The 9,993-nt window shown below is 44.0% G+C and overlaps 1 non-coding gene across 1 annotated transcript; it reads right to left on the reverse strand.

The window, feature by feature from the left end:
• Positions 1–3,420: 3,420 nt before the first annotated feature.
• On the reverse strand, positions 3,421–3,527 carry LOC120701726. The gene has a single exon (XR_005686281.1). It is a non-coding gene; the product is annotated as a small nucleolar RNA R71 (small nucleolar RNA).
• Positions 3,528–9,993: the final 6,466 nt, after the last annotated feature.

A 9,993-nucleotide genomic window follows, 5' to 3' on the forward strand; every position in this document is an offset into this window, starting at 1 on the left:
GCATCGTTCTGACTCTCAACAGCCCAAGATAAGGAGATAGCTAAAAAGCCCCATGAAGGAGTAAGGTAATTGAGCAAAGGTATGCTAACTGACTTATTTAAGCTTATAGATGAATCTCTTTGCTTCAGACTATGACATGACAGGTAAGGTACGAGTCAAAGTGATTTTCTCATCAACAACCTGATTTTTCCTACTTTGCTCGGGACGAGCAAAGGACAGCTTGGGGGATCTTGTTGACGCTCACTAATGATCATTTCCATGCGTCAACTTGATCTGAAAATCAGGAGAGTTTGCATTTCTTACACGCATCCTTATCCAATAAACTCCCTAAACCACACTTTACCTTTTAGAATATGCAAGTTGTGTTTTCAAGCTAATATGTAGGTTACAAGCACACTTTGGCCCGGCATAAAATCACAGAAATTATCAGAGCGTCGATTCAGGCTCAGATGAACCAAAAGTGATGCAAGAACCCAATTCAATCAAGTCAAGATAGGCTAATCCCAGCATGAATCAGACAAAGAGGCCCAAGACCGCCCACCAGAAGTTGGGGGCGGTTGGTGGCCCGGGCAGGCCGACCGACCTAGCCCGTGAGCCCCACCGCCTCAACCAGGGCACGTGGCGCTTCCCCATTGGTCCCCTATGTAGGTTGTGCTAGCTTCACCCCGTGGCTCCCTGTTATAAATACAAGGGGGGGGTGGAGAATAGGACACACACACACACACCACTCACCTCTCCTCTCTTGCATTCCTTGCATAGTCTTTAGGCTTAGTGGAGTTTAGAAGAAGTCTAGGAGTCATCGAGTCACCGGAGTTGCTCGAGAGTCTGGTATGGGTTCAACTCTATCTCTCTCTGGTAATATTCGGTCGCTTGTAATAGAATTAGACTATGGTTACCGATATCTGCTTGAACTATATTCTGAGTTATCAGATATATGCTTCTTGATATGGTTGCGTTATCATTCGATGCTTGCATTGTATGATCGCCCTGTGCTGGAGATGGTTAGTCTTTTGTTCTTAGAACTCTATCAACTGCTCCAGTATTCGTATGATTGCTCTAGTGTGATGTCTATCCATCCAAAGGGTGGGGGCTCCGCGTGGGACACTAGAGTATCCCTTACTAGTGTAGACATGGTATCTAGATTAGCTAAGTGTTGCTGGATGTCAACTATACCCATGGTTTGTAGAGGTAGCCGGCAGGTGGTGACAGCCCTGTCCGAGCCATTTAGTAATCCTCCACGTTCGGTATGGGGGGTAGGAGGTACATAAAGTCGCCGAGGTGTACGGGCTCCTCCCGTCGCTTCGATAGCGATCTCCCTATTGTGTAGTTTAATCTCTGACGAGCTAACCAATGAGAAAGTGTAGATATAGCTAGCCTAGCACAGCTGACTCGAGCTCTGACTTTTACCTTGCTCCCGGCCTAAAGCATCTTTTATCTTTCTTTTATTTTTTATTTATCCAAGAGGGTAGTTTGTGTGTGTCACACTACCTCATACCATGTTATTATCTTACCCTAGTTTATGCATGAGAATATCCAATCTAGATAGAGTTCACCAACTAATCTATATATTCTCTCACTCACCGCCTTCCCTGCGGAAATATAAATGACACCCCGGTATACTCCCGGGTAAAATGCTACAGCGGTATTCCATGCACTTGCAGATTTATTCGTGGTTCATGAAATACTGTCATCCCAAATTGGCATCTGCGGGGCGTCATCGCTGGTGACGTTGGTAGGCGCCAACACCCTCTTGCTTACAAATGACGTCTCGGCCAAATACCGACTTCTAGCATCTATAAATAGCACCCCCATCCTCACTTGTGAGACACACCAAGGAGTTCTCTCTTCTCACTTTTAGTTTCTCGAGAAGGTTAGGTAGTTGGGAATTAGAGTCGAGTCGAGCTTGTCTCGGGATTCAAGAGTCGTCATCGGAAGTCGAGTATAAGCTCTTGTATCTTTTCCTTTGACATTTATCAATATAAGTTATCTTCTTTATCTTTTCAAGTCAGCTTTACTTTCTGTATTTATTTATCTTCTCAAGTTATCTTGCTTGAGTGCAGAAGTAATTCCTTTAGCTTAGGTTTTGTATCTTTCTTGTTTATCAGGATCTAACCTTACAGGTTTTCTCCCCCGGACTAGGGAGCTCAAGTTAGTTCCCTAGGTTGAGAGAGATTTCTCTGGAACGCGTCAAGAGAAATCCTAACACCGAGTACGGACGTGGTGTCTGAGCTTAGTGTTAGCTAGAAAGCGTGTTCCACCCCACGGAATTGTTGTGGTAGGCGGCAGGTGGTGATAGCCCTATCTGTCCGTTGTATTCCACCACATTCGGGTGCTTTCATAGCGGTAGCGCCGACTGCCGTTGGACTCCCTTCTCACCCCAGTCTGAGTCCTTCCCTGAGGCCGCCGATGTAAGCTCTAGGTTCCCGATAACTAGTCAAGAGCAAGGTTTAGTCTAGAGAGGCTAGCTCTATAGTTTCGAAGTGTTTTAGGAGCATTTCTCGCTTGTTGTCCTCCCAGCTGCCTACCTCTCTAAGGATTAGAGTCTCCTATGTCAGACAGTCATCGTGGCCATTATCTTATCTATCATATCAAGCTACGCCCACTAAGTTAGTCAGTTGATATCTCTAGTAAAGTTTGTCATTCGATTCTTCGATACTCTTTTCTATAGTGCTTCCCTGAGGAAAATTACGATACCCTGGAATACTCCAAGGTGAAGTGCTATAGCGGTGATTCTGTGTGCTTGCAGAATTGATATTTGTTTGGGCATAAGAAACACCAAGAAGCATTTATGGCACTGTTGTCGGGGAAGCAATTGGCTAGAGATATCGTCGAATAGTTTGATAAAATTTACTGATTTGTCACTGCTAATTTTAGCAGGATTACCATTGCTCTCAGTATCTTTGTGATTTCTGCGGAGCAGTGCAGGACCAGTTTCGATCTACCATGTCACTTCAACTCAGTTCCAGAATAATTGGGTGAATTGTTCGATGCATAGTCATCCCACCAGAAGAAATTTTCTTAGGATCAAGGTTTGACAACACCAGCTTCAATACCATGGCTCAGAAGACACTCCATCAATTCTCAGCCCCGTCCAATAGCCATATCCCTACTGGACTGACCAATGACCAAGGCATTGATAGCTTTGAGATAAAGACTGGGCTTGTCAACATGGTTCAAGCAAGTCCCTTCTGTGGAAAGGCATCAGAGGATGCCAACACTCATCTGCAGAATTTTCTGGAAGTGAGCAGCATAATCAACCCAAAAGGCACTACGATGGATAATATTTGTCTTCGACTGTTCCCATTCTCTTTTCTTGGGAAAGCAAAGACGTGGTTCTACATCTACAAGGAAGGATTTGACACTTGGGATGCGTGCTCCAATGCTTTTCTGGTCAAGTACTTTCCGGTGGGCAAAACCAATGCCCTTCGGAATAGGATTTCCAGTTTTCAACAACTCCAGGACGAGACAGTCCCAGAAGCCTAGGAACGTCTTCAGGAATACATTGCAGCATGCCCACACCACGGTATGGAAGAATGGCTTATCATTTAGAACTTCTTCCATAGCCTGAACCAACGATCGCAAGATCACATGGATGCAGCAGCGGGAGGATCATTCCTCTCCCTCGATGTTGCAGGAGCTAGAGAGCTCATCGACAAAGTTGCTTCCAACCAGAGTTGGAAGGTAGATAGGCAGCTGACCCATACAAAAGGAATACATGATATCGACAGTGTCGATAGGCTGGTAACCAAGATGGATCTTCTCATGAAAAAGCCGGAATCTCCACACCAGGAGGTTAACCAGACTGAGTCTCGGATGGCATGTGAGAAATGTGGCAATACTGGACAATCGGGCAAATCTTGCCTGTTCACTCAAGAGGACGATAGCTCCATTGGGAATGACACTCCCGATGACATAGGCTGCCATCCTCAGCAAGGTTGGAATTCTAAGCCCGACCTCCCCTTCGGCCAATAGCAAGGTAATAATTTTAACAACAGTTTTCAGCCCTCACTTAAAGACTTCATGTACGGCCAAAAACAAATTAATGACAACATTAGTGAGAAATTTGTCGCTAATGATAAAATTCTTGAGTCTTTGGCTATGCAACGAGAGGGATTTAACTCTGTTATTAAAAATCAGTTGAGTTTCAATGAATTGATAGAAAGTAAAGTAACTCAGCTGACCTCTTCCTATCATAACCGTAACATGGGGGAGCTACCCGAGCAATCGTGAGTGAACCCGAAAGAAAGTGTGAATGCGGTAACTGTGCGGGCAAGACAATTCGCACAGAGACCACATCTTCCGCAGGATGCAGGTACACGGCGGAAGACCGTAACCGCCAGGAATACCGATGCTAAAGACGGGGTGCTGGAGGAGGCCGAAGAATCCAATACCATTGCTACCCAGGAAGACACCGAGGAAGTCCCAAGGGCTTCCTGAAAGTACCATGATACAACTGCCTTCCCGTTACTAGAGCAGAGAAGGAGGCCAGTGGCCGATGAGCAATTCAGCATGTTCGTCGAGGTAATTAAGAAGCTTTATGGCAACATACCACTTCTTGATACTATGTAGGTTCCCACGTACGCCAAGTATCTCAAGGATATCCTTGGCAACAAGAGAGTCCTGCCGACCACTGAGATCGTGCAACTTACAGGTGAGTGTAGCACAGCTATACTCAATCCTCTCCTGGAGAAGAAGAAGAAACTAGGATGCCCCACCATCACATGTTCCATCGGAGCTCAACACTTTAAGCACACTCTTTGCAATCTGCGAGCAAGCATCAGCGTCGTGCCAAAGCTAGCAGACCAATCGGTTTGTCATCTCGCTGGGATCGCCGAGGATATTCTGGTGAAAATACGGAATTTCTTTGTCCCCGTTGATTTTGTCATTCTCGATATGGAAGTCGACACTGAGATCCCTCTTATATTGGGGAGGACATTCTTGAGTATGACAAATGCACACATTGATGTGGGAATTGGAGTAATCCAACTCCGCATCAATGGGCAGAAGGAGAGTTCGGCTTTAGACCCAAGGATGAACAATGCACACAGATCAAAAGTTTCAACCGGAAGGAATCAGTGAAAGAGCTAGAGAAGCCATATACCCCATCCTACTCTACCCTCATCAAATTCGTAGAGAATCTTCGAACTCGGGAGAAGATCAAGGTGTATAACCAAGGAACACGAAACGGAATATCCAACGTAAGAAATTTCTGGAATTTGGGAAGAAAGAGATCGAAGTAACTCTGCCTATGGCGGAAGAAAGCATCGCCACCAACGTCTCCATCAGGCGACGATGATCAAACCTAAGGTATGGAAAGTCTCGCTCAGGACAAGAAACCCAAGCCCTTGCCATGAGGTACGTGGCAGTTATCCATTCCTGCATTTGCATATAGGATAGTTTATCTTCTTGCATAGTTTTCCCTTTCACATCATGGCATGTTTAAATTTTCACAAATGTATTCTTTTCATTTTACATTGCATACAAAAAAAATCGGCCAAGATGGCAGACCTACTGAGCTTCATTCAAGCTTGGGGGATGCCATTGTATCCAGGTAAGTCATCTGACCTGTCCTTTCATCTTGTGTCAAAAAAAAAGTTAGTTTGACTCTTTCAAAAATTCAAAAAAAGAATAAACTAAAATAAAAACAAAAACAAAATAAATAAATTAAATTAAAACACAAAAATGTTTCGTGCTTTGAATAAAACTCCCAACTCATATGTGTGGAAATCCGTGTAAGCTCTTATCATGGAGATGATGAATAATTGCTTTGCCCATGCTTTGCAAGTACCTTGTATACAACTTTTTACTCTCCTAGTACTTGAAATGTTGGCTAATGGAAATATCACTAAAATTCTGGTTTGACTGGGAGCATGAGCTTAATTTTCTAGTCTATGTTGTTGTGAGATTTGAGATGGCCCGAATCAGAATAAAACTGCGTGCTCTAGTAGGGAACCATGATAAAGATCTCTCCTTTGGTTTACATGTCCTATCCAGAGCCATACTGTTTTATCATATAAACCGCTATAAGCTATCTTGAGTTATTTTGAGCTTTGCCGAATGGTGAGTTCGCTCAAGGAAGGTACTTGTCATCTATCGATCTTTCTCCTTTGTGTACCCATTGTTTTGCTAGCCTCAAAATGTCTGGCATGTCAATTACCTACTCCGGGTATTGATATCCACCTTCGCCAGATAATTCCCCTAACAACAAAACCCAAAATCTCCACAGTGAGCCTATCCATCTCAAATGGTCTATCCAAGCAATGCTCCCTTCCAACAACTCTAGCTGTAATTCTCATGGATTATGGGTCATCTTTAAAAAAAACAAAACTGGACAAGGAAGCAAAGAAAGAAAAAGAAAAATGAGACAAGACCCATACCTACACTCAAGAGATTTGAAATAAGGAGCTCACATAAAAAGATCAGAGATGTTCTAAGCGTGAGTCCATTTCCTCCCTCTCCCCTGAACATTTTACCTTCCATAAGATTGGGATTTGATCGAGTATCAACCTCTTGCGAACCACTCTTCGGCTCGGCAATACAGGTAACCAAGGTATGCTACAGTCTCCCTACCCGAAACTCCACATATCAGCCTTAGAGTAGGAAGAAGATGGGCAAAATTTCCGACCATGGTGAGGATCATACAACTTGAGCGATTTGAGAGCACCATTGGGGAATCTTAAACCACATTTTGAAAACATGAAAAATATTTTGGTAAAGGTTGTTCAGTCTCTCAACCGCCCAAGACGAGGGATGAAATGCCAATAAGCACCATCTACCAGAAACCAAGGTATGATCCAACTCATTCACAGTACATATTTGTTAGAGTAATATGTTGTGCAATAGGTATTTATGGGGTATGAGCATTGATGCAACTCCTGATCCACCGAGCCTTAGCTTTAGCTTTGCTCGAGGACAAGTAAAAGTTTAAGCTTGGGGGGGTGTTGACGGCCATTATTTCCTATTTTGACTGTCAATTTCTTGATAATAAATTGAGCCTTGCACTATGATCCATACATATTTTACCTATTTATAAAAAATTCCACAAGTTTTGGTGGTTTGAGACATTTTGCAGGATTACGCTCAGAATATGCAAGAAACAACACTAAATGGAGTATCTACAAGGATGGTGAAACATGGATATAAGATGACACCATTACCAATATTTTCAAATGCCAAATTTGACATTTCCATGTTGAAGAGCTCGTTGAGATGATCGAATTGGACATTTGGTTCACCCAATTCGGAGTCCGGATGCAAAAGTTATGCAAATTACAAGTTTCGAACTCGTGTTGTGCAGAGGCTGCAGGCCGGCCCGACACCTTTGCCAAGAACATCATTCCTTGCCACAAGACCACTAGGGACCCTCCAATGGACCCCTATGCACTATATATAAGCAAATACAAAAGATATGACCGAAGGGCCTAGCACATGGATTAAAGGACCTATCTGCAGCACTTGCAGAGATCCTTTGGCCTGGAGCACCACTATGGACTTCATGCACCCTTTGATCAAGATGTCGGTGAATCGGAGGGCCGAGAAGTGCCAACTCCAGGCCGGCCAACCTACAAATTTCAGCGTTGAAGCCAAGCAACCCACACCGACACCAGGAGGAGATCAGTACCGTCCACGAGAAGGTCGGCAACAAATGGCATGAATCCCAGGTTGGCCGGCCTAGGGGAGGCTGGCGAGCCCCACTTTGCAGCGTCTCGAGCTCATCTTCGCATGGAAGCTACGTCAACTGACCCTCTTGCTTACAAATGACGCCTCGGCTAAATACCGACTTCTAGCATCTATAAATAGCACCCCCATCCTCACTTGTGAGACACACCAAGGAGTTCTCTCTTCTCACTTTTAGTTTCTAGAGTAGGTTAGGTAGTTGGGAGTTAGAGTTGAGTCGAGCTTGTCTCGGGATTCCGGAGTCATCGTCGGAAGTCGGGTATAAGCTATTGTATCTTTACCTTGGACATTTAGCAATATAAGTTATCTTCTTTATCTTTTCGAGTCAGCTTTACTTTCCGCATTTATTTATCTTCTCAAGTTATCTTACTTGAGTGCAGAAGTAATTGCTTTAGCTTAGGCTTTGTATCTTTGTTGTTTATCGGGCTCTAACCTTACGGGTTTATCTCGCCCGGACTAGGGAGCTCAAGTTAGTTCCCTAGGTTGAGAGAGATTTCTCTTGAACGCGTTAAGAGAAATCCTAACGCCGATTACGTACGTGGTGTCTGAGCTTAGTGTTAGCTAGAAAGTGTGTTCCACCTCACGGAACTGTTGTGGTAGACGGCAGGTGGTGACAGCCATGTCCGTCCCTTGCATTCCACCACGTTCGGGTGCTTTCATAGCAGTAGTGCCGGCAGCCACTGGACTCTCTTCTCACCCCAGTCTAAGTCCTTCCCTGAGGCTGCCGAAGTAAGCTATAGGTTCCCGATAACTAGCTAGGAGCAAGGTTTAGTCTAGAGAGGCTAGCTCTATAGCTTAGAAGTGTTTTAGGAGCCTTTCTCGCTTGTTGTCCTCCCAGCTGCCTATCTCTCTAAGGATTAGAGTCTCCTATGTCAGACAGTCATCGTGGCCATTATCTTATCTATCATATCAGGCTACGCCCACTAAGTTAGTCAGTTGATATCTCTAGTAAAGTTTTTCATTCGATTCTTCGATACTCTTTGCCATAGTGCTTCCCTAAGGAAAATTACGTTATCCTGGAATACTCCAATGTGAAGTGCTACAGTGGTGATTCTGTGTGCTTGTGGAATCTATATTCTATTGAGCATAAGAAACACCAACAATTATCTGTAGGGCCACGGAGAGCATAGCTCCTTGCCCGACTACTCGATATACCCGTGCCTTTGACCTTGCGTTAGCAAAGAAAGATTGGTACTCAAAGTAGTTACTGGAGTAACAACTCCTGAAGAAGTAGAGAGATTATCTCTAGGGCCGCAGAGAGCGTAGCTCCTAGCCCGAATACTCGATAAATCCATGCCTTTGACCTTGCGTTGCCAAAGAAAGGTTGGTACACGAAGTAGTTACTGGAGTAACAACTCCTGAAGAAGTAGAGAGATTATCTCTAGGGCCGCGGAGAGCGTAGCTCCTAGCCTGACTACTCGATAAACCCGTGCCTTTGACCTTGCGTTAGCAAAGAAAGGTTGGTACTTGAAGTAGTCACTGGTGTCGGAGCTAGTAGATGTCTTTGATCTGAATTCCAAATGATAATGAGCCAAAAGCTGCATCTCTTTATTGATAATATTCGAATCAAAAGTATTCCTACAAAAAATCAAGGATAAAACTTCCGCAGGTGCTCGATGTTCCATGAATTATGTACTTCTAACCCATCTGGGTAGATCAAACGATAAGATCCTGGTCTTGTGACTTTGGTGACAATGAATTGTCCTTCCATCGGGAGTTGAGTTTATGCAGTCCTGTTTCATCTTGAATTCGGGGGAGGACCAAATCTCCCACATTAAAAGATCTTTCTTGGATATTACGATCATGGTAGCGCCGCATATTTTGAAGATACCAGGTGGATTGCAGAAGTGCATTGCATCTTATCTCATCGAGTGAATCCAACTCTAATTGTCGAGTCTCATCAGCTGCAATTTTCTCATGCATCTCTAGTCGTGGTGACTTCCACATGATGTCTGCAGGAAGAATTACTTCGGAGCCATAGACCAGGAAAAAAGGACTTTGGCCAGTCGCTTTGCTTGGTTGAGTGCGCAACCCCCAAACTACCATTGGTAATTTCGCAAGCCACTTGCCTCTCTTCTTGCTTGTTTCATCAAAGATTCACTTCTTGAGCCCATCAATTATTATTCCGTTTATACGTTCCACTTGACCACTAGCCCTTGGATGTGCAACAGATACATATTTGATGTTGATGCAAGAGTTCTCGAAGTAATCCCAGAATTCTTGTGAAGTAAAGTTTGATCCTAGGTTTGTTATAATGGTATTGGAAAATCCAAATCTGTGAAGGATTTCACTGATGAAATCTACTGCTTGGTCTGA

This window comes from Panicum virgatum, chromosome 3K (genome assembly GCF_016808335.1).
Source record: "Panicum virgatum strain AP13 chromosome 3K, P.virgatum_v5, whole genome shotgun sequence".
Taxonomy (NCBI): domain Eukaryota; kingdom Viridiplantae; phylum Streptophyta; class Magnoliopsida; order Poales; family Poaceae; genus Panicum; species Panicum virgatum.